General features: G+C 41.7%; 1 protein-coding gene and 1 long non-coding RNA gene across 12 annotated transcripts in view; one reads left to right on the plus strand and one right to left on the minus strand.

Moving 5' to 3' along the window:
* The window catches only part of pknox2 (pbx/knotted 1 homeobox 2), a 432,107-nt gene that overhangs the window by 216,227 nt on the left and 191,829 nt on the right, over positions 1-24,051 (minus strand). The window contains exon 3 of one of the 11 annotated variants that reach the window (XM_041174174.1): positions 1,497-1,558. The exons of the other annotated variants lie outside the window; for them this stretch is intronic. The gene's annotated coding sequence lies outside the window, so the exon portion shown is untranslated. The remainder of the gene's footprint in view (positions 1-1,496; positions 1,559-24,051) is intronic. 11 annotated transcript variants of the gene reach the window in all.
* On the plus strand, positions 14,031-21,813 carry LOC121269531. The gene is made up of 2 exons (XR_005941369.1): positions 14,031-14,266; positions 21,410-21,813. It is a non-coding gene; the product is annotated as an uncharacterized LOC121269531 (long non-coding RNA).

The raw sequence follows: 24,051 nt of genomic DNA on the forward strand, positions 1-24,051 counted from the left end.
TTGGCTATAAAGTGCTTTGGGAGGTTGAGATTGTGAAAGGCACCATATACATGCAAGGTCTTTCTTTCTAGTTTCTCTGTGACCTCTGGATTTTGTTGCTGGTAAATGGAACAATAGCGTAGTCTGCTTAACACACAATACCTCTTTGCTTCTTTACCCATACATATTATTTCATACTTCTGAAAATTAAACTGTATTTACAATCAACTGACCCAACCAAGAAGAGCTAGATTCTTCTGACCACTTATGTCATCCTTTGGCACTATTTGCTTTTCTGCTTATTTGTGACACCTGGAGGCTTTTCTGATATTACACGCATCCAAGCATCAATAGTGACAAGAGTGCCAAAAAACTGACTTCCAGGGTCATCACATCTTTCCAGATGCAAATGTTTCATTGATGGCGGCATATCATCTCATTTTAAGCCAAATAACTACATTTTTTTGTGCTTACCTCCTATTAGCTACTTCTCAGCTTGGCCATTAATTGTCAATTGGGAGAATTGTCAAAGACTTTCTGAAAATGTATGTGTACTTTATCATTATGCCATGTTTAATATCTTGGAAGAAGGGCTGGTGGTTAATTAAACATGGACTCATCTATACAAGTCAGAAAGGTCACCGATTTTATCCCTGGGGTCTACTTGTTAGATAATTGAGGCCAAGGTTGCTGTAGCAAGGTTATAATTGGCCTGAGTGTACCTGGGCTGGATAGAGAATTGGACAGGATTCCTTCTCATAATTGCCAGCTAGCTGACAATCCCTAGTGGGATTGCTCATGTATTGAACTGGGGAGCAGATAGGGTCAGGCCTGGCCATTGTTGCTTCCCTTAAATAACCTGGAAATCCAAGTTCAGTGCGTCTACAGGCTCCCCTTTATCTACACCGTATGTTATTCCTTCAAAAAATCTCCAATAAATTTGGTTAAACATGATTTACCTTTTTTGGTTAAACATGATTTATCTTTCACGAAACCATGCTGGCTCTTCCCAGTTACCTTGGGTTTTTCTAAGTGCCCAGTTACAACCTCCTTAATGATAGGTTCTAACACCTTCCCAAGATACATATCAAGCTAACTGACCTATAATTTTCTGTTTTCTGCCTCCCACCCTTCTTGAATAAAGGGGTTATATTTGCTACTTTTCAGTCTGACGGAACCTTTCCAGTATCTAGTGAATTTTGGAAAATTGATACCTGTGCATCTACTACCTCATTACCCACCTCTTTTAAGACCCTAGGATGAAGTCCATCAGGACCCAGAGACTTGTCAGCCCGCAGCTCCATCAGTTCACCCAGTCCCACTGCCCTAGTGATTATAATTTCACCAAGTTCCTCTCTGTTACACCTCCTGATTTACAGCTATTACTGGAATGTTTTTTGTATCCTCCATAGTGAACACAGAAGCAAAATATTTGATCATTCACCTGCCAATTCCTTGTAATCTACTATTAGCTCCCCATTGTCACTGTCTAGAAGACCAACACTCAATTTACTTACTCTTTTCCTTCTTAAGTGCCTGTAGAGAACTAGTTCTCATGGAACCAGCGGGGAGTCAAAGTCTGTAGAACAGCATGGAAAGGAGACAATTGGTAAGGAAGTTTATAAAAAAGCTCTAACTTTCCTATCCCTAATTCATGCCTAAAAATATGTTCCCTTTGAACTCAGTGGTATCACTTCAAAGAGTTTTCCAACAACAACATTGAAACTAGTGGTTTACATTTTTGTCTTTCATAATAACAATTATATTAGTCACTTTCCAATCACTGGAACCTCTGTTCAATGTAATCAAATTATAATAGCTGTGGAAAGCATTTCAAAAGAACATGTTGCAGCTATGGGGATGCTGAGGTAGGGTGGGGGGGGGTGGTTCATGGGGGTGAGGGGTATCTCCCACCCTCCCAGTTAGTGGAGTAGGAATGACAGCAAGGAGACCACAAAACAAAAACGAAGATTGCAACAAATACCAACACAGTGCGGCTGCAATAAAAAGCTTCTGGTCATAAAATTAAGTTTGAGTGCAGCAAGATAACAATGAAGGTCACTTACACAGAAAGTGCCAAACAGAAGGTATTTCTACATACAAGAAAGATGCTTAAAAACTGCAGTGACAAGGGTTTATTTGTTCCACTTGCTGATGTTAATGATAAAAAGTGCCACCAGTTTAGTGTGAATTCCCTCATTTTATGCACTTGTCCCAACATTTTCACCAATATTCATCAATGTAGTTAAGTATGCCTGTTAGAGCCAATTATTTTCATGAATTTGATTATTAAAAGACAGCACAATACAAGATGACACACATGCATTTACATACATTTCATAATCTCAGGATTTTATAGCTAGTGTACTTTTGAAGTATAGTCACGTTTGTAATGTAAGAAATGTGGTACCCATTTTGTGCACAGCAAGCTCCACAAACAATTATATGACCAGCTGATCCATTTTAGCAGTCTTTTGAGAAATAAATATTGACTAGGATACCGGTGAGAACTCCCCTGCACTTCTCAAAAGCGCTATGGGATCTTTCATGTGCACCTAAGAGGGAAACAGGGGCCTGGGTTCAACGTATGAGCAGATTCAGCATTCTGAAGAATCCACCCAGCAGACACACACAGGGAAATCATGATAACAGGCAACCAGAAGGAAACCAACCAGCCATGGACCATTAGATATATACTCATACTACAGGAATGGAACCAATCCAAGTGCTGCTTCATGAGAAAGTATATTATATATTTACAGTCTGATCCCACAGGCCCTGAACTGCAACCGACAGTAGTGCATGCTTTTACAGCACCATGTCACCCTTCACATCAGCTGCAGAAACTGGTATGATGGGAGCACCACTGCCAGAAGCAGCTCTTTATATCTCCACTGATGGGCGGATTCCTATGAGGGATTGTGAATGCCACTTTGGATTTCAAACAGAACAGGGGGAGAATGCTCATTTAAAAACTGGTTTTTCATTTCAATTTTTGTTATTGTTGTTCCAAAGCAATTCTGAAAGGAGATTCCACTTTGGTGTGAAACCCAATGTCATTTTCGCTATGACAGTCACCCAGTCAGCCACCTGTAGCTGCAGCTATTTTTTCCTTTAACGATGGCAGGCAGCTGTCATTTTCAAAGTTGCACTCAGCCAATGAATGCCTTTAGAGCTCAACTCAAAAAAGGTTCTGCATGTTGCAAAGGGTGACGATAATTACAACACGTGATCCTGGTGCAGAAACCCAACACTTAGCGTTTGTGGCTCTGAATCTTTGAGCACTTGTGTGTTACACTAAAATAGAACAGTGGCATCACAATTCTGAGGAACTACTACATCTTAAAGACCAACTATCTATAGAAACTAGCTAGCAGGAACATAATGATCCATGATTCACCACTCAATACTGGGCTGTTTGAAATTTCTAGGCAACTTCTCTCATGTGCCTCAACCATATCATTTACAAGAAAAGGCCGACTGAATGTCAGGAGAAAAAAAAACATTTTTTGTCACTCTTTGAAAGAAGCTCAAACTCTACATGCAAACATTGTTGAAGAGCACAGGATGGTTTATCCTGCCTTTTACCTGACCCGCAAGTGATTGGTGGGACAAGAGTGACAGTTTTTATTCTGCGTGTGCAGAAAGGAAGGGATGAGAAAATAATATTCTGTTCACTAAGCCTATCCTTGTGCTTCATTTGGGAATTGAAGACAATGGGCTGTAATGTTGGACTTTGCTGAGGTAGAAAACAGCAGCAGAGAAAATAAGGAAAATAGTTTTTTGTTAATGGCTTGGTTTTTCAAAGTCTGTAGGTCACAGGAAGGCAAGAGAGAGGCAAGAAGTTCCACTGCTTTGAAGACATGGAAAAGAAAAAGAAACAACTTGAATTTTGCCTACTAACTTAACCTTCTGAGAAAACGTTCAGCTTAAATCCCTCAAAAGTAAATCAAATTAGATTCCCAAACATTCATCTATCTCAACATCATGACAATACAGACATGATGGGATGCTCCTTTCCTGTCCATCCAGCTCTAGAAGCATGACCAACATTCTATTTAATATATTATCCAATCATTTATGTTCATACTTACCTGTAGAATCTTCAATCCTATCCCTAAATAGTTATCTGTCTGCCTGTTTTCTGAAGGAGTTAATCAACACAATTAACTGCTTGTTCTGGGAGTCTGATCCACATATACACTAATTTCACGTCTTTAATTTTGCTTTTGTGTCCTCCTATTCTGCACTCTCAGCCTCTCAGCCTAAGTTAATAGCCTGCTGGCATCTTTATTGTCTGTCTTTCTCAGTATCTGAGAGATCTGAATCATAAAATTAAAATGCTGCGGATGCTGGAAATCTGACACAAGAACAAAAAATGCTGGAAAAACTCAGCAGGTCTGAATCATATTCCTCTTCCAATGGGACTAAGTTCAGCTCTGCCTGTCTTTTCTCAGAACCCACAAGTCCCAAGGCTTTTGCACTGCTCCTGTCTAACATGTCCATCAACCATCAACAGCAACTAACTAACATAACACTCTTTAAGTCAACTCTTAATAGTAGGCTACTCAAACTTGAATGAAGGAAGCCTATATACAACGGCCCAAATGTCACCTTCATACAAGGCTAGAGTAACTTTGTTTGACTTAATAGAGCTCCCATTGACTGTACCATGGTTTAGTTCCAGAACAATAAAACTTTAGAATTGCTGAAAAAACAGACTTGCTGTCAAAGCTTTATGTCTTGCATTCATCAGGACAGAAGCACAAGAATACCAAATTTCAAAGGGAACAACTTATACTGCATGGATGCTGATTAGTTGACAAGTGGATTCTAATTGGTAAAATCATTACCATGGAAAATACACCAAGGAACAGTCATCAGCGCAAAAAGCTTCAATAGCATGTCTCCTTTTTCAGAAATACTCAAGTTCAGTACTTCTAAACAATTATCTACAAATTCCTTGACAAAGCACAGTCTCCCTACGCATTGCTGGAAGACAAGTTGCCTGGAGTAATATTAGATTCTGATGGATTTTCTCCTTATACTGCTCTTACTTGATTTCTCATCTCATTCTTCTCCTTCTACACATCTGACTAAACAAGTCGAGCAAATGGACCCGAGCTGCTGAACAGGTCTAAACAGTTGAGTAGGCCCCAACAATGCTTCATGTTTTGTTCTATGCTGAACTTCTGCTGATTCTCTAGTGCCTTAATGCCACCTTCGTAATGAGCATCATTAACAGATTATAGGTTGGAAGGTCAGCATGTTCCAGTTTGTAATGTTTGCCATAAACTGGCCTGCTGCCACTCTCAGTGCAGGTTTATCTATGGAGAATTGTCGCAGGACATCTGAAGCAAGATATGCCAAATAAGTTAAGGTCTTCAGGAGGAGGGAAAAACTGGTCAGATAGAAGTGTTAAAGTCTGTTCATGCTTTCAACAGGCCTCCCAAATGCATGTGGCCTCCATCATCTAGAAGTACAAGAGCAACAGGTGCGTGGGAACACAATTAACGTGAACAACCTTCCATGTCACACACCATCCTGATTCAAACATATATCGTTGTTCCTTCATTGTCAATGGGCCAAAATACTGGAACTTCCTACCTAACAGTGCTGTGAGAGCACCTTCAACACGTGGAGTGGTGGTTCAAGGTGGCTCACCATACAACCTTCCCACGGGCCACTAGTGAGCATAATAAACACTGGTCTTACTAGTGGTACTTATATCCCAAGAAGATTTTAAAAAATATTTGTGCATCCAAAGGTCTTACCATCAGTACCATAACATATGACTCTATTTTGCAGCCTCTGTTTAAAAAAAATTAAATACATGAACTTACATAGCACCTTTCATGACCTCAGGACATCCCAAGACACTTTAAAGCCAAATCAACTACTTTTTGAAATGTAATCACTTCTGGAATGTAGAAAATGTGGCAATCAATCTGTACTCAACAATCTCACACAACAGCAATGGGCTAATGAGATTTCAGTGATACTGGCTAAAGGATTTATATTGGCCAGGGCAGTAGGGGCTCAGTAAGCAGAGGGGCCCTGGGTAGGTATGGGGTGCAGTGAGTAAAACCCTTTCAATCACACTTGTGAGAGAAGCAAAGAAGGTAAGCATGATTTAGTCATGTTTGGATCTTGCATGTGTTGACAGTGTTTGTGGACAGGGTTTGGAGCTCAGCAGCTAGGCTTGTGGATGAAGCAGGGCTTCTTGAGCAAGTTACTGAAGGGACTATAGACAACTCAAGTCTATCTTTGAGAGAGAGAAATGCAGCAATAAAAGACTCAGGGGAAAAACAGTGTTGAATGGACAGCAGAGGGGCTGCTTAACTTGTAAAAGGTGGATCACTTGTACAGGAGGTGTAATGGTATTGTCATTGGACTGGTAACCCAGAGACCCAAGGTATTGCTCTGGGGACCCATGTTTGAATCCCGCCACAGCAGGTAAGGAATTTGAACTCAATAAAAATCTAGAATTAAAAGTCTAATGATGAGCATGAAACCTTTGCTGATTGTTGTAAAAACCAATCTGGTTCGCTAATGTCTTGTAGGGAAGGAAATCTGCGGTCTTTACCTGGTCTGGCCAGCATGTGACTCCAGATCCACAGCAATGACTCAAATGCCTAGACAAGCCATTCAGTTCAAGGATGATTAGGGATGGCCAATGAAACCCACATCCCATGCCAAAAAGATGCCAAAAACATCCTGGAGCTAGGCCTGTCATCTCAAAAGTACAAAGATGAGTTTGTATTGTTGCTGTTCCAGAAGTCTCTGCAACAACTGGCCAGAAGACTTCATTGAGTCACATATTTTTATAGCATTGTATCTTTTCATGTATGACCACTTGCACTAGTAGTTTCTGCGAGTTACAGCAAACAAAGCTGTGAACCACACGTTTCCAAGTGAGGCAAAGAATGTTCTCCCCACACCCCGCCCTCCTCCTTCACAAGGGGTGGGTGCGGCTGAGGGACACCAAGGAAATTACAAACTGTAAGTTTAACTTTTCATAAGAAAAGTGTTTTCCAAACTTGACACAAAGTCAAACACTGGCTCCTGAGGGTTTACTGAACAATTCTCTGTTCCGATATTTGGATTAATTGATCTGTAAACAGTAGCAGAAAGCCGTTAATACTGAAATCAAATAACACTCTGCTGCTGTTTATGTGATACTTAACCTCCTTTGCCTTTTTAATTTTATTTTTAAAAGCAACATGGGATGATTTCTCCTCTCAAAAGCCATAGAGTCATAGAGGTCTTCGGCCCATCAAGTCTGTGTCTGTCAAACAAGTACCTAACTATTCTAATCCCATTTTCCAGCACGAGGCCCATACATAGAGTCATTAAAATTCCACCATCTGCTGTGGCAGGATTCGAACCCAGGTCCCCAGAGCATTACCCTGGGTCTCTGGATCACTAGTCCAGCAACAATACCACCACACCATCACCTCTCTCTAATACAAAGTTCCACTGAGATCTGAACTCGGATCGCTGGATTCAGAGTCCAGAGTGCTCAAGTATGATTGAAAGGCTTGCACTCACTAGACTCCTAGTTAGGGAGGCCAACTCTGGCTGGAGGCATACCTGGAGGTTTAATCACGTGACATTCACATGAATGATGCCTGATCACATGAAATCTGATCATGTGATCTCTAAAAGATGGGGGCCAGAGTGTAGGAAGCAACTTAGGGAGGGGAAATTATAGGTGGAAGGATATTTGATTCCATCAATAACTAATGATATATTAATAAAATTGTACTGATAACTAACAGTAATACTGGTAACCCTCAAATTCCCCTTTTAAACAACATTACCTCACTGACAGTCTTCATGTTACTGAGATTAATAGATGAAACACCCCCATAACCCTACCTGTAACTAGAAGTAATCCTATAACCTATTGATATTTGTCCTGTTACTGCAACCAGAGCCCGCCTTACACTGCACGAGGTGTGGTCATGCTCCCCAGTTGGTGGTACTTTTGACAATCCCGATCTCTCTGCCTATCTCCTTGGACACTGGTCCAGACTCTGGTCCCATGTAAAAGTGACAATTCTGAAGTAGGAGCCTCCATCAGAGCTGATCTATACTTGGACTCCACACGTTAAAACCGGCCAACTTGGACCAAACTGACAGATTGCACAAAGGGAAGTGAGCTCAGGGAACTTCCCACAAGGTACACTGTCCTCAACTCAGCAAGAACCTTCTTAACCCACACCGACCTCAGACTCCATAAAAGAGGAAATTCAAGAAAATACAGCACTGATGAAGGCCATTTGGCCCCAGTGCTGGCAATCTCTTAAATAATCCCATGTCCCCAGATCTCTTTACAGTCCTCCTTTTCAAATATTTATCCCATTTCCATTGGAATGAAGTTTTAATGTCTACATAATGATATGTGAAGTATCCCATCACCTAATAGCCCTCTGTTCAAGAACTTTCTTCGTCCCTTGGATTCTTCTGGTGAAAATTCTCCAAATTCTTCTCTAGTTCTCCATTTGCTTGCCAATGGAAACAATCTTTCACTATTTATCGACAGTGAGGTCCCAGGTTTCATTAACTGTTCCTCTCATTGCCGCTCCTGCTCACCACCTTGTTACAAACATATATACAAACATATGAACTAGTAGGAGTAGGCCACTCAGCCCTTCAAGCCTGCTCCATGTTTCAATAGGATCATGGCTGATCTGATAGTAACCTCCCACCTACCCCCTAATAACCTTTCGCCCCCTCATTAATCAAAAATGTATCTAGCTCTGTCTTAAAAGTATTCAAAGACCCTGCTTCCACTGCTTTTTGAGGAAGAGAGTTCCAAAGAAGACGACCATCTGAGGTAAAAAAATTCTCAACACAAAAACAGAAATACCTAGAAAAACTCAGCAGGTCTGGCAGCATCGGCGGAGAAGAGCAAAGTTGATGTTTCGAGTCCTCATGACCTTTCAACAGAACTAAGTAGTAGGAAAGGGGTGAAATATAAGCTGGTTTTGGGGGGGGGGGGGGCGCGGCGCGTTGTTGGGGGCGAGCAAGCAGGCAGTGATAGGAGGAGATAACCAAAAGATGTCACAGACAAAAGAACAATCGATTCGTGGATAGAGAACCTGAAGAAGGCAGCTCTTCGGCCTATCCAGAGGATCGAAATCCTCAAAACTCACATGATACCTCGAATATATTTCCACCTGATCCTCGCAGAGGTCTCACAGAATACTCTAGTCAAACTAGACCAATCTATCAAGAACGGTACAAAAGAAATACTACACCTTCCGCCACACACGACGGATGGTCTACTATACAGCAGCAACAGGAATGGAGGTCTGGGCATGCCGAGGCTCGAAGTGCAGATTCCGTCCGCCATAATCCGAAAGCTGGAGGCGCTGGAGAGCTCACCGGACGTGGTGATAGAGGCCTCTTTCGAATTCAGCGGAATTGACAACAAAAGAACAATCGAATCCCTGAGGAACCTCAAAGTACTCAGAGAGATCGAAGAAGCCCTCAAGGATAGTGGAGGTCCAAGAGGTGCTGATGCAGGAATTGAAGCAGATGAGATTGGTATCGCAATGGGATGGACGGCTATCACCCAAACGTCCAGGCCCAAACCCACCAACAGATACGCGGCTTGGAGGGAGGTGGAATACCGGAAGTGGACCAAACTCCAATGCCAAGGAATCGGCATCGAGTATTATGGAAATGACTATGCCTCTAATTCCTGGACAAGAACCTGTTTCAATATTAAACAATCCAGACTAATAAACAGTTTACTACTACGGTGCAATCTCTACCCTACGACCAAAAAAAAATAAAAATAAAAAAAACCCCACTAGAGCTATACCTTGAGTGCCCTACCATCCATTCTTAATTAGCACATTCGTTTAGATAATATCACCAACATTAACACCTATGTGTTCTATTGTACTATTGTCATTGACATCTTTTGATGATCTGCTTCTATCACTGCTTGTTTGTCCCTACAACCACACCCCCCCCTCCACCTCTCTGTCTCTCTAACTCTGTCGAAGGGTCATGAGGACTCGAAACGTCAACTCTTTTCTTCTCCTCCGATGCTGCCAGACCTGCTGAGTTTTTCCAGGTAATTCTGTTTTTGTTTTGGATTTCCAGCATCCGTAGTTTTTTTGTTTTTATCCAAAATTCTCCCTCCACCTGGACCACTCCCTCTGGATTCTTACCTTCTCTTGATCTTTTCATTGAGAACAGTCGGCGTGACATTAGTCGTCCCAATTTCTCTGCTCCTCTCACCCATTCTAACCTGTCTCTCTCTGAACTTACTGCACTCCGTTCTCTCAGGTCCAACCCCAACATTGTCATCAAACCCGCTGACAAGGGTGGTGCTGTTGTTGTCTGGCGCACTGACCTCTACCTCACGGAGGCTGAGCGTCAACTCGCAGACACTTCCTCCTACCTCTTCCTGGACCATGACCCCACCACTGAACATCAAGCCATTGTTTCCAGGACTGTCACTGACCTCATCTCCTCTGGAGATCTTCCTTCCACAGCTTCCAACCTGATAGTCGCCCAACTTCGGATGGCCCGCTTCTACCTCCTACCCAAAATCCACAAACAAGACTGTCCCGGTAGACCGATCATGTCAGCCTGTCCAACCTTTCTTCATAAGACAACCCGTCCAATCCTGGTAGTAGTCTAGTAAACCCTCTCTGAATTGCTTCTAATACATTTACATCTTTCCTTAAATAAGGAGACCAATACTGTAAAAAGTACTCCAGATGTGGTCTCACCAGTGCCCTATACAACTGAAACATCATCTCCCTACTTTCGTATCCAATTCCCCTCACAGTAAGCAGTAACATTCTATTAGCTTTCCTAATTACTAGCTATATACTAGCTTTTTATGATTCATGCACTAGGACACCCAGGTCCCTCTGAATCTGAGCTCTGCAATCTCTCACCATATAGATAATAAGTTTTTTTTATTCCTCCTGCCAAAATGAACGATTTCAAATTTGCCCACATTATACTCCATTTGCCAGATCTTTACCCACTTACTGGGGCACCCAGATCCCTCTGAATCTCAGAGCTCTGCATTCTCTCGCCATTTAGATAATATGCTTCCTATTTATCTTTTTTTTTTTAATTACTGCTCGCAGCTCCCACCCAGTCGCCATCTCACCTCCCCCCACCCACCCCAGCCTTGAGTCCCCATTCCCCAATCTTCCTCTCTCCACTCAAGCCACTATGCATGAGTATACATATCTCTCCTGGAGCCCTCAATCCCCTGTCCACATTTTACCCTGCACCCCTGGCACAGAGACTCCTTTCCCCAGTTTTTCCCTCCCATTCCCAATTTCTCTCCCTAGTCCTGACACCAACACCACCCCACCCCAATTCCCCAGATCAGGGGCCAGGGTCACCAACACTCAGGTTTGTCCTGGAGTCTCCGGGGATTAAAGAGCAAGATCCAGGACACTGGGAGAAAAATCAGAAGAGAAGAACGTTCTTTTCTTTGAACATGTTTCTTTCTAAATTATAAAATATTGAATTTGAAAGAAAGGCTGTTTGACTGATAGTCAAGAATCATCCAACTGGATAATAAAAGTCTGCTTGCTTTCCAGTTGACATGGGAACGAGAGGATGGACAGATGGAGAATTCAATGGCAGAAGCCTAGGCACATGGCAGTTGGCATTGGGAGACCACGTAATAAAACCTATCTGAATGCATCCCACCAGGGACTCAGACAATCAATGTGACATTAAGGAGCCTTATCAAAACTGGAGTCAATGGAAATCAGGGGGGATTTTTTCTTCTGGTCAGAGTCATACCTAGCACAAAGGAAGATGGTTGTGGTTGTTGGAGGTCAGCCAACTTAGCTCCAGGACATCACTGCAGGAGTTCCTCAGAATAGTGTCCTCAGCCCAACCACCTTCAGCTGCTTCATCAATGACCTTCCTCCCATCATAAAGGTCAGAACTGGGGATGTTCGCTGATGATTGCACAATGTTCAACACCATTCACAACTCCTCAGGTGCTGAAGCAGTCTTGTCCAAATCCATCAAGACCTGGACAATATCCAAGCTTGCCTGACAAGTGGCAAGTAACATTTGCACCACACAAGTGCCAAGCAACATTTGTGCCACACAAGTGCCAAGCAATGACCATCTCCAACAAGAGAATATCTAACCATTGCCCCTTGACATTTAATGGCATTACCATCACTGAATCCCCCACTAACAAATCCTGAGGGTTACCATTGACCAGAAACTGAACTGGATCAGCCATATAAATACTGTGCCTACAAGAGCAGGTCAGAGGCTGGGAACTGTGCAGTGACTAACTCACCTCCTGACTCCCCAAAACCTGATCACCATCTACAAGACACAAGTCAGGAGTGTGATGGAATACTCTCCACTTGCCTGGATGAGTGCAGCTCCAACAACACAAGAAGCTTGACACCATCCAGGACAAAGCAACCCACTTGACTGGCACCCCATCCTCACCACCGATGCACAGTTGCAGCAATGTGTACCATCTAAAAGATGCACTGCATCTTGCATCTCTAAGGGGAGATGGTGGCACAGTGGCAATGTTGCTGGGCTAGTAATCCAGGTTAATGCTCTGGGAACATGGGTTCAAACCCCACCCTGGTATCAGTTAATAAATCTGGAATATAAAGAAAGTCTCAATAATGGTGACCAAGACACTATCATCAATTATCATAAAAACCCATCTGTTCTCTGGACTGGCCAAGCAAGCCACTCCGAAAAGAGCAATTAGGGGATCGGCAACAAATGCTGGCCTTGCAAGTGATGCCCACATCCCATGGAAGATCAAAGAAGATAAAATGAACTCACCAAGGCTCTTAGTCAGCACCCATGACCTTTGCCATCCAGAAGGACAAGAGCAGCAGACACATGGGAACCCCTCCAAGTCACTCACCATCCTGACTTGGAAATATATCACCATTCCTTCACTGTCGCTGGGTAGATATATTGGTAAGAATGGGAGTGATAGGTTATCGGGGGTAGCCGGTATACAAATTTGAGGTTACTATCAGTCATGATCTTATTAAATTGCGGAGCAGGCTTGCGGAGCCGAATTGCCTGCTCTTGCTCCTTGTTCGTATATAAAATCCTGGATCTCCCTCTCTAACAGAGATTGTGGGTGTACTTACACCACATGGACTGCAGTGGTTCAAGAAGGCAGCTCATCACCACCTTCTCAAGGGCAATTAGGGATGGGCAATAAATGCTGGCCTAGTCAGCGATGCCCAAATCCCATGAATGAATAAAAAAGTCACCACCATCTCTACTGAGATCATATATCAGTGACCAGAGACTGAATCGAGCCTGTGGTACTGGGAATTGCATTGGCCTGTTGCAAGAGAGTGCACTCACATCATTGCAGTAGTTACTCGACGATAGGGTAATTTGCTTTGTACCTATACAGCAGCATACAGGGGAAAGGTCATTAGGAACAGCAGTAATAGACTGCACGGATAATCCACTCCTCTGAGCTTCAGAAGTGCAGCAGTCATCAGGGATACACAGGCGATCAAAACACACCCTAGTTATCTCCTCACTCCATGCTGTCAAAACAGACAACAGCTTAATCAAACAAACTTCAGAGAGAGAAAAACAGAGAGAAAGTGGCTACTCCAGATATCGCTCTGGTCCACATTGAGTCTGTCTGCCTTTGTAGCCAGGTTTCATTGCACAACATACAGTGCAGCTTCTGATCTCTTTACATTTAACATTTTAATTTTAAGAAAAATTCTATCTGCTAAATCCCCATAAATCCCCTGGATTCCGATTTGCTCTTCATTCTGCTTTTATTGGGTGGGACAGCCTGAGAGAATCTGTAACCATGGCAACAGCCTTGTTATAACCCAATTGAAAGAAAAGTCATAATTGCAAGAGATAATTTAAAAAAATGTTGAAGAGCTCAGTTTAACTCCTTCTCAAACTCAGGTTAGCTCAGCTTCAAGCCACTTTGAAAGCTCAGAGGCCCAAGGTGACCGGCAGCTGCCTGCCACCTCACTCGTTGTGGGGACCACAGTTGATGGCAAGTCATTATTTTTAAAAATATTTTTTGATAAATCCTCCTAAAAGGTGAAGTGTGGTACTGTCGATAAATTGATTAATGCAAACATAATGAAATTAAATTCTGGCTCATTGGTAGCATTCTTGTCCCTGTGTCAGAAGATCATCAGTTCAAACCCAACTTTAGGAATTGGGCACATGACCTCAGCTGAGGGAGTGCTGCACTGTCGGGAAGCGCTGTGTTTTGGATGAGGTATTAAACCTCTCAGCTGTAAGTAAAAGATTATTAAAAATAAGTAAAAGAAGTTTAAAAATATTTTGAAGAAGAACCGGGGTGTTCTTCCCAATGTCCAAACCAATATTTATCTCTAACTGAAGGAGTTACTTTTTTCAATGCCATCCTTCAGGCCTGGCTGTGCACAAATTGGCTGCTGTATTTCCCAACATTACAATTGTGATTACGCTTCAAAAAGCAATTCATTAGCTATAAAGATCTTTGGGACATCCTGAGGTCATGAAAGGTGACTTGTAAATGCAATTAGATAAAACCATATAAAGATCAATAATGTTTTTAGTTTTATAATTAGGACAGTGAGTGCAAAATAAAAGTATGAATAATAAGTTGAACAAAGCAATGACTAGGCACTTTTGGCACCCTCTTATACAAAGAACATTAAAGCTGTAGAGAGTATATAAGATAGATCAATCAGCAGAACGACTATAGTTGTTAGGCTGACCAACTTACCAGACCCAGACCCTGACCCTTTCCACAGAAGGCTAAGAGCAGATTTAATACGCATTTTTCAAATTATGAATGGCTTTTGTCGAATTAATAGGGGAACACTATTTCCTCTAGTTCAGAGGTCAGTGAATAGAGGGTCGTCAACTTAAAATTGCCATAGGGAGGTCAGGAGAAGTTTCTTTGCACAGAGTTGTTGGGTTATGGAGTAGATGCAGAAATGTGCATCTTTTAAAAGAAACAAGTGAATAAACCTTTGAAACTGGGGAAGATATGGACCTTGAGGAAAGAGTAGAATAGTAGGGTAGTTGTGAATTCTTCTAGCAAAGGGATTCAATGGGACAAACTTGCACTGTAAACTTGGATCTACTCACTAAAGTAAAAGCGATTGCCTCTTATTTAGGTCTAGCAACAGCCAAATCATCTCCTGTAGTGTCATTACAAAACATTAATCTATAACAAGTGGCTTTATTACCCACTGTTCAATTAATCTGGTGCAAATGTTACACAGGAAGTATTACTACAAATTCCTCCCCTACCCTTGGCAAATTTTCTTTAAGGATATTGGGTGCATAGGTGATTGCTGCCTTCAGAGCATCAACTGAGTCACCATTCAACACAGGGGGGCCTAGACAATGAGCATCAGTAGGGTATTCAACCATGAAACACATCACAGATAGCAATAACAGAAGCAGACAGCCCAGCTGCCTTTGTTCCCCTCGCCCATTCTGTACTCTGTTTTTGAGATCCATGGCACTTTGGAGCTGGTTTTGTCAATGTTTTGTTATTTGAATGTTGACGGTAACCAGGCTACACCAAGTGTGAAAATAAAATCCAAGCCCAAGGATCTTTCTCCAGCCCCCTAGCTAAAAAGGCCTGCAACACGTCCATCTCTTTTTTTAGTATCTACGCTTCACATCCGTAGAGAGCTACCACCTATAATCTGCAATCTCCTGTTCATTGTGCAAGATATGCTCTAGTCCTTCCAAATCTTGTTCCAGCCACGTTTCACATCAGAGCCAGTCTAGTTCTCCTTATCTCTCTTAAACACTTTGTGCTCCATGACACAGAATGGAAATTAGCAGCCGATGTGACATACCTCTCAGAATCTCCGAGCTGGAACCAAGCGAACTATGAATTAAAGTGAAAGAAGTTATTCTCAAAGCCATTGAGGAAAGAGTCCACAACCAGACATACAAGCAGAGAAGGTGCACTGGATCAGAGAGAAAAAAACAAAGGCATCTAAAAAAAATAGACAAGGAAATGAAAAAAAAGGACAAAGAATTCAGGTGGAGATACAAAGAAGCAAGACATGTAGCTCAGACTTCAATAACTAAAGACAAAAAACTGAATAGATCCAAGAAAACTTAAAGCAGAGGAATGCATAATTTTATTAGGTTGTCATACATCAAAAAAAATTAAAGTATGACTTGATAAAGGATGTAAGATGTAAAGTTTCCAAAAATAGGTCAATAGATCCTGCATTCAGGATACTGATGCCTTCCATTCCACACTGAAAGATATCTAACAGGGCATTGGATATGAATCATGTTGTCATCCTGAGGGTGTGGTAAGTTAGGCACTAATACAAGTATATCATTCTCAGTTCATCACCTTAAAATATGACCACTTAAGCAAAAACTGAAATCTTCTATTCCACTAGCTCCTTAGGTGTTGTGGGTGTTTTTGCCTAGATTTAGAGAAGCCCATCTGCTTTACTATCTATGATGGCACTAAATGGGGAGATGAAAAAAGCCACAGTGGTCTCCTAAGTGAACTCCAAGAAAACAAAAGCAATAGCACGTAGTAACACATCAACAGCAATGATCATACAAACCATTGGATGCATGTCAAAGTTAGCTGGTGGTTAGGGACAGTCTACAATACAAAACCATGAGGTAGGCAAAACTGAATAGCTAGTGTTGGAAATAAACTCTAGTGCTGCACTAAACTCTAGTGTTGACATAGACTATGTCAAGCAGTAAAAAAGAAGCCAACATTGGTACCGTTGTAGCCATGGGAATGGCCAGCTGGTGCGGCAGAGGCATAGAACTTGCAGAAACTGAAGAGCAACAGCTCTTTGCTGTGATAGGTAGCCATTCAAAGTTGGTTGAGGAGTTTGCAATGAACCAAAGAATGAATAAAGCACTCAATATTTTGCGTAGTTTGTTTGCCGCTTATGGGCTCCCAGAGGAAATTATGTCCGACAACAGACCTCAATTCTGCTCAGGAGAATTTGTAAAATATATGAGAATGAATAGGGTAAAACAATAGAGTTCCACCATATCATCATGCTTCAATCGGAACAGCAGAGCACACAGTACAAATTGTTAAGTGTGCTCTTGTTAAGGAAGTGCTAGAAGAAACATCAGTTGTCAGTTGAATCACAAACTGGCAGAATTTGTTTATTTATCATAACACAGCTCACAATACTACTGACAGAACATCAACTGAATTGTTTCTTAGCAGACAGTGTAGAATGAGGTTTTTATTGCTGCTATATTCAGCAGAGTCAGTGGCAGAGCAACAATGCAGGCAGAAAGAGAGTCATTATACGGTCAGAGTGAGAGAAGGAAGCCTAAAGTTGAGCCAGAAGGTTAAGATGAAAGATCATCATCATCATCATCATATATGGTTGAAGAGGCAATCGGGAAGAGTTGCGAAAATATGTGGTCCTTGTACATATTTGGTCAAGAATTTTGGTAGTGGAAAGTTTAGATTTGTACACATAGATCATGTTTTACCTTCAGAGGTTCATGAAGGGGGAGGAAGTTGGGAAGAATCAAATGAGTGTGATGAATTAGTCGGCTGGGTTACGAGTAGAATACCAATAGTTATGTTACCAGAAGTCGTGACTGAAACCAGTTCAGATCCAAGTCAGAGTCAGACAGACATGTTTGATGAAGTAGAAATTTCAGTTGAAAATCAAGGGTAAAAATCAGTCCTTGTTGGAGAAAACTTCACCTCAGATTCAAGCCCAGAGGGTCAAGGTCTTTCCCCAAGTTCTGAAAGTTTGGGTCAAGAAAGAAGGTATCTCCTTAGGAATAGGAAACCAATGGTCAAGATTGATTTGTAAATAATTGAAAAGCAAGAAATTTATATAAGTCGTGTCAATTTTGAACTTTGTATAACTTATCCATTAAGGAGGGAGGAGTGTAATAGCACCCTCTATGGCCATTTGTGTATGTATGTATATAGGTCAAACTGAATAAACCAGTTCATTTGGGTACTCAAATTCCATATGTATGCACCAGTGTTTCTGTACTGCAAAGATATCACAACGACCTGACTCAGAGGTGAGTCCTGGTGCACAAGTTTATAGGATGCAATGTAGGGTTGAACTTGTAACAGTAGCTTTATTCTGTATCCAAACAATGCTAACTCCCTGACTTGGGACTGTTTTGTGGTCTTTTATTTTACATTTAAGCTGTACTGTACTTCACCTGGCAGTTAATTATTACTTGGGGAAAAACAAAATGGGAATGGGCTTCTGGTCCCTATCAGTGATAAACAGCGCAACTTCAAAATAATTTATCTTTTTGCAATATTCCTTACAAATTCTACAAACAAATGAAAATCAGCAACTTCTCCAGGACACCAACAGTGACTTGTGGCATGACAAACAGCCTCTTATAAACAGCTGGACAGAACGATCTGGGAAACAATCCAATGCTTCTCTGTCGGAGATATCTATGGTATCCGTGAGCAACAAGTAACAGGCAGGAAGTCATAAAAACAAGCCCCCAAGCAAAATGCTACCTTTCACCCTCACAGAGAGTGTCTGTGCTGCAGGAGGCATCGACTAGGAAACTGTGTAAAATATTTCTCAACACGTACATCAAATTAAGTCAAAAAATTGTACTTAAGGGGAAAAAACTAGTCTGGGTGCATTTACTCTACCTTGTTAGAAGAGTGTGAGCAACAGACATATCTAAGACATGCTTACAGTAAAATGCAGGATATACATTGTACTCGTGATCATTTCACTCCCTATATTTTAGGGATACAGCTCACAGAAAAACTTGTACTTATAAAAAGCCTTTCATGCCCTCAGGATGTCTGAAAGCACTTTATGGCAAATGAAGTGCTTTTGAAGCATAGTCACTGTTTTAATGTATGGAAAAGCAACCACCAAGTTACACACAGCAACGACCCAACAAACAGAAATGAGATACTGACAAGACAACCTGTTTTAGTGATATTGGAGGTTGGAGGTGTGATTACGCAAAAACTTTGGAGTACACAGAGACACAACATTTGTTATCATTAGTTTTTCAACATATTGGTTTGGGTACTTAACAGGAAAAAAGAAAAGTAATGATAAATTTATGTATTGTCATTGTGCTTCTTGTGTAATATCCTTAATGCTTAAATACAGAGTCAGCTTAGCAGAATTCTCACACCTCTGAGGCCATCAGGACTTTAAGGATGAGTGTTTCAGTGTGGTCCTGCAAGAGTGTTGTACTCTCCAAGGTGCTGTCTGGATGAGGTGTTAAATTGAGGCCCTATTCAGTTGGGCGTATGGCTATATTTTGCAGATCTGAAAGTTTTCCTAGACCAACATTCCTCCCCTCAATCACCACTATCAAAAACTGGTGAATTAGTCAGTCACCTCATTTGCTGTATATGGAGGAACTTACTATGTGTAAATTAGCATTCACTAGTGAGGTGTGATGCTGTGGGATGTCTGAGGATGTGATGAGGCACTGTATACCTGTGAGCCCTTCTTGTTCAATTCACCTGAACTTGCTCACATCAGAAGATGCAGGCCTGCAATCAGTGGCACTTCTCCCCACAATGCCAGCTCAAAATGCTCTCTCCAGCTACACCTCAACGTGTATATGTGTGTGTGGGGGGGGGGTCAAATCTGTAATTGTAATGTTGAGTACTTTTCACAGTTAAATGAGGTATGTGAAATAATATCCGCATCCACTATTACATATTATTCAACTCCTAAAAACAATGGAACAGAGTTTGTGGGAGTGAATTCTCTATTGTTCCACGCATCTCTTCAGTTTAACTAGTAGCATTAGAAATACATAAGGAAGTCCACCCCTTCAAGATGTTAAACTCTCAGTCTATTATACAGGCCAGGAAAATCCCAGCTTTGTCCCGAGGTACCTGAGCCCAGCCAAGATGATAGTACTGAGTCATGGGAAGGAACAGAACCTAGCCAGGCTTCTTGCACTTAATCATGGAGTGGTGTCAATAGTCATGCCAGTCAGTCAATGAGCTGGAGGTGAGGTGGGACTTGCAGCCAGTGTGTTGTTACAGCATAATTATTTACGTACTCCATTTAAAAAGATTGACAAGGGAATTAGCCAGTCATTACCATCATTACCTAGTGTTGTGTTGAAAAACTTCCAAGTTAGGCTTGGCAGTATTGCTTCCATAGTCAGATTGCCTACCAACATTTAATATCTAGGGCCACGCATGAAGAATTTGAGGAAAAAGAGAGACAAAAACAAAGAAACACACAAAGTAGTCCCCACTCCATGCATCAGTCATCCCATTAACACCAAGTTCCATTCAGCAGCAGGCTAACTCACCATACAGATACTTCCCCACTCATTTCAAGGATTCAGACCTAATGACAGCAAACTGTGCCTCTGCTTGGCAAGATTTTACTCGAGTCAGAAAGAAAAGCGACATAATGGAACCTTTATCTGCAAGCTATCTACACACCTTAGCATGCCGTTTTCAGGTGACCCAGTGGAAGTTTTACCAGCACATCCACTTAAAGGCATCTTATGCTTCTAAAGCAGGTCAAACAAATATTATATCAAAAAAGCTAGTTTCTCAGGCTCCTTACTTAGCAAAAATAAGTGCAGCCAGAGTGTCAGCTATGGCAACAACACTCTTGCCTCTGGTGGAAGGCTGTGGGTTCAAACCCCACTCCAGAAGTTGGAACATGCAATCCAGACTGACACTTCATTGCAGAACTAAGACAGAGCTACACTGGCAGAAGTGCTGTTTTTCAGGTGATATATTAAACCAAAGCCTCATTTATCCTCTCAGGTAAATTTAGAAGATTCCATGGCAATATTAAAAGAGCAGGTGAGTTCTCTTCAGTGACCTGGCCAACATGCATCTTCAATCAACACCTAAGACAGATAATTTAATTATTTATTTTATTGTCGTACATGGAATTTAATTGTGCGCAACTTGACTGCCATGTTTCCTGTATTAGAACAGTGACTACACTTGGTATTATATTTGTTGTAAAGCACTCGGATGTCCAGAGGTGAAGGGTGCTATATAAACGCAATTTTTTCTTTGAAACAATTTCAATGCACTTCCTAATGGACTACAGAGCAAAAAAATGCAGAGCTTGACACTAAAAAGGTGGAGGCCTTACTCTGTAAAGATGGCTGGTTCGTAAAGTGGAAATATTACACTGTCACGAGAAAGTACTCCCCTGGAGACAGGGTCAATGGAAGAGTAGATACTGCGTTATTCTAAATTGAACCCTTGATGCTAGGTTGTTCTCATCCTCTAGGTGCCAGAAACAAAAAGGTGCAGCCTGAAACCTGACAAGATTATATGTTTCACAAAGTGGATCCTGATGGCTGCCAAATGTGCAGTTTGCAAGATTGCATTGGGTCAACATTTTGAGTTTCTCTTTGTAATACACACCCCAACAGGTAATGGTTACCTCTCTGTTCAAACCTATAGGAACCAATGATGCAAATGGTACTATGAGATAACTCCAGAGTTACAAGAAGTAAGCGGAAGATCGAAGTATAATAGTCTGCAATTCCTGTGCTCGAGGCGAACATGCTTGGGATGGGACTCTGGCCATTAACCTGAAGGGGAGCACACCTCTTCACCCATTGCCAGAATCAAGGCACCTGCAAGAGTCATCAAATAACCTCATTCTACTGTGTACAACTTTCACCTTGGTAAAAGACACCAAATAAAATGCTGTGAGATTCGAATTGGAAGGGATGTCTGCAACGTCGCATGATCAGTTTGGAACCAGCAAAAGCAGATCAGGTCCTCATTAAAACTGGAAAAATCAGAGGAAAGTATGTTCAAAACTTAGGTTGTGACTGCAAAATAAATATTTGACCCCCTTGCTGCTGACGACAGACGTTATTTTCTCTTTGGCTGCTGGCTTGCACAGTGATATTTATAGTTTGTAAAGGTCAGCCTGGTGGAAACGAACCAAAAGAAAGAAATTGCAGCTTGGGATTTTGGTAAAGACATAAATATCCCAGCCCTATCACAAAACTCACAGACATCAGGCCCTAGTCATATTCATATTTCACATGATAATTCTTATAAGCAGAACATTCCTACACTAAGTGAAAGTCTGCTTCTCCGGATCTGTACGTTAAGATGGATGGTATGTTTCATTAAATGAGTTACACACTCACAGTAAAGGACGTCCACCAACTCACAAATGGTGCACAAATCTTTCTTTGTTGAGCTACAGGTTTGTTGGGGCGGAGACTGGGGGAGATCAAACTTACCCCCCCAGTTTTCCGAATATATATGAGATCTGTTCTAAACAGATCTGACAGTTCCATTTTAACCGGGAGGAAGGGTACTGCCACTTCAAATATCAAAACAGGAAACAGCAGAAATGTGAACGTAGGTGAATTTCATTGCTTTTCTTGCAGTTCGAAAGTATTTTTCTTACCCGGATATCTTGGGATTGGAAAGTTCAGTAACCCGTCACTATTATATAAATCAGTCAAGTAAATAAAAAAAACAATTAGCAAAAAGTTTGATTAGAAATACTGCGCAAACAACAGAGGACAGTACATTGTAGAAGGCATTGAAAACTAAATGCTACACTCATGAAAGGCTGGTTGAATTACATTTCTCCCTCCCATAAGTGATCAGAGCTCGGATGGTCCAATACTGTATTTCATTCCACCTCAGGATTGATTATCAGGAACTTCAACAGCAGAGAGACAATAAGAAATGTCAAAAGATGAGGCAAGTCGGAAAGTGGCTGTGCCTGTGCTACTCAGACACTCAGTAAATCAGCAGTCTCTCACCAAATACCTGCAATTAACTGAAGCAAGCTCAATGAGGAGTTGGTCTTGTTGTCATAATTTGTCCAACTCAAAAAATACTTCACTCAAAAGCAGTGTACTGTAATTGGTTGAAACGTGCAGAACTGCTCATTGGGAAACAAAGCTGAATGGGAGATAATGAGGTTTGATCACTGGAGACTGGAACCCAAAATTTATTAAAAGTAGGGGCATTTTAAAAAAGTGACAGGGATTCAAAAGTCACTCTGACCAGTGTTCACGTACTATTCCAGACATCCAGTAGGGGAGAGATCCGCAATTAATAATAGGGGCAGCCTAAAAAAAGATTCCCTGCAATAGAAGAAAAGCAAAATTGAGGTAGTAAGTGCCTTGATTGACAATATCAGACACTTCAGGAATCATACTCAAATGCAGCTTTTGGTGGCCGTTTTTAAAGGCCTATTAATTTAAATGCAATACACAGCAAGATCCAAAGAATTCAGATTCTAATCTTCTTTGTAGTGGAAGAGTTTTAACATTTTGACCGTACACTGAAAATAAATCCTTGGATATGTGCAGTGTTGAATTATTTACTGCTCGAGGTCTTTTACAATCACTTCCTTTCATCCACATGTCACCACCTCAAAGAGTGCAGATTCAACAGACAGCGTGACCTCTGGCACCTTGGCTAATGCTCATTCCCTACGAGTGAGGCATCACAGCCAAGCCCAATCCCACCCACACTCACACAAGCATGCTCTTTTGAGCCAGCCTTATTTTTCTTTCTCCAACATAAGGTCCTCAGAGCAACTCAGAAATCAACTAACTCAGACTCAAATCTGGAACATATCTGCAATGGCTCCATTCCACAATAGCCACAACTCCTCAGGTAATGAAGCAGTCCATGTCCAAATGCAGCAAGACCTGAACAAAACCAGGTTTGGGCTGATAAGTGACAAGTAACATTCGTGCCACACAAGTGCCAGGCAATGACCATGTCCAATCAGAGAGAATCTAACCATCGCCCTATGACATCGAATGGCATTACCATCACTGATCCCCCGCTATCAACATCCTGGGGGTTACCATTGACCAGAAACTGAACTGGACTAGCCATATAAATACTGTGGCTACAAGACCAGGTCAGAGGTTAGGAATCCTGCAAGTAATTCACCTACTGACCCCTCCCCAAAGCCTACCCACCATCTACAAGGCACAAGTCAGGAGTGTGATGGAATACTCTCCACCTGCTTAGATGAGTGCAGCTCCAACAATATTCAAGCAGCTTGACACTATCCAGGACAAACGAGCCCATTTGATTGGCACCCCATT

The sequence above is a fragment of the Carcharodon carcharias genome, chromosome 25, assembly GCF_017639515.1.
Source record: "Carcharodon carcharias isolate sCarCar2 chromosome 25, sCarCar2.pri, whole genome shotgun sequence".
Lineage (NCBI taxonomy): Eukaryota > Metazoa > Chordata > Chondrichthyes > Lamniformes > Lamnidae > Carcharodon > Carcharodon carcharias.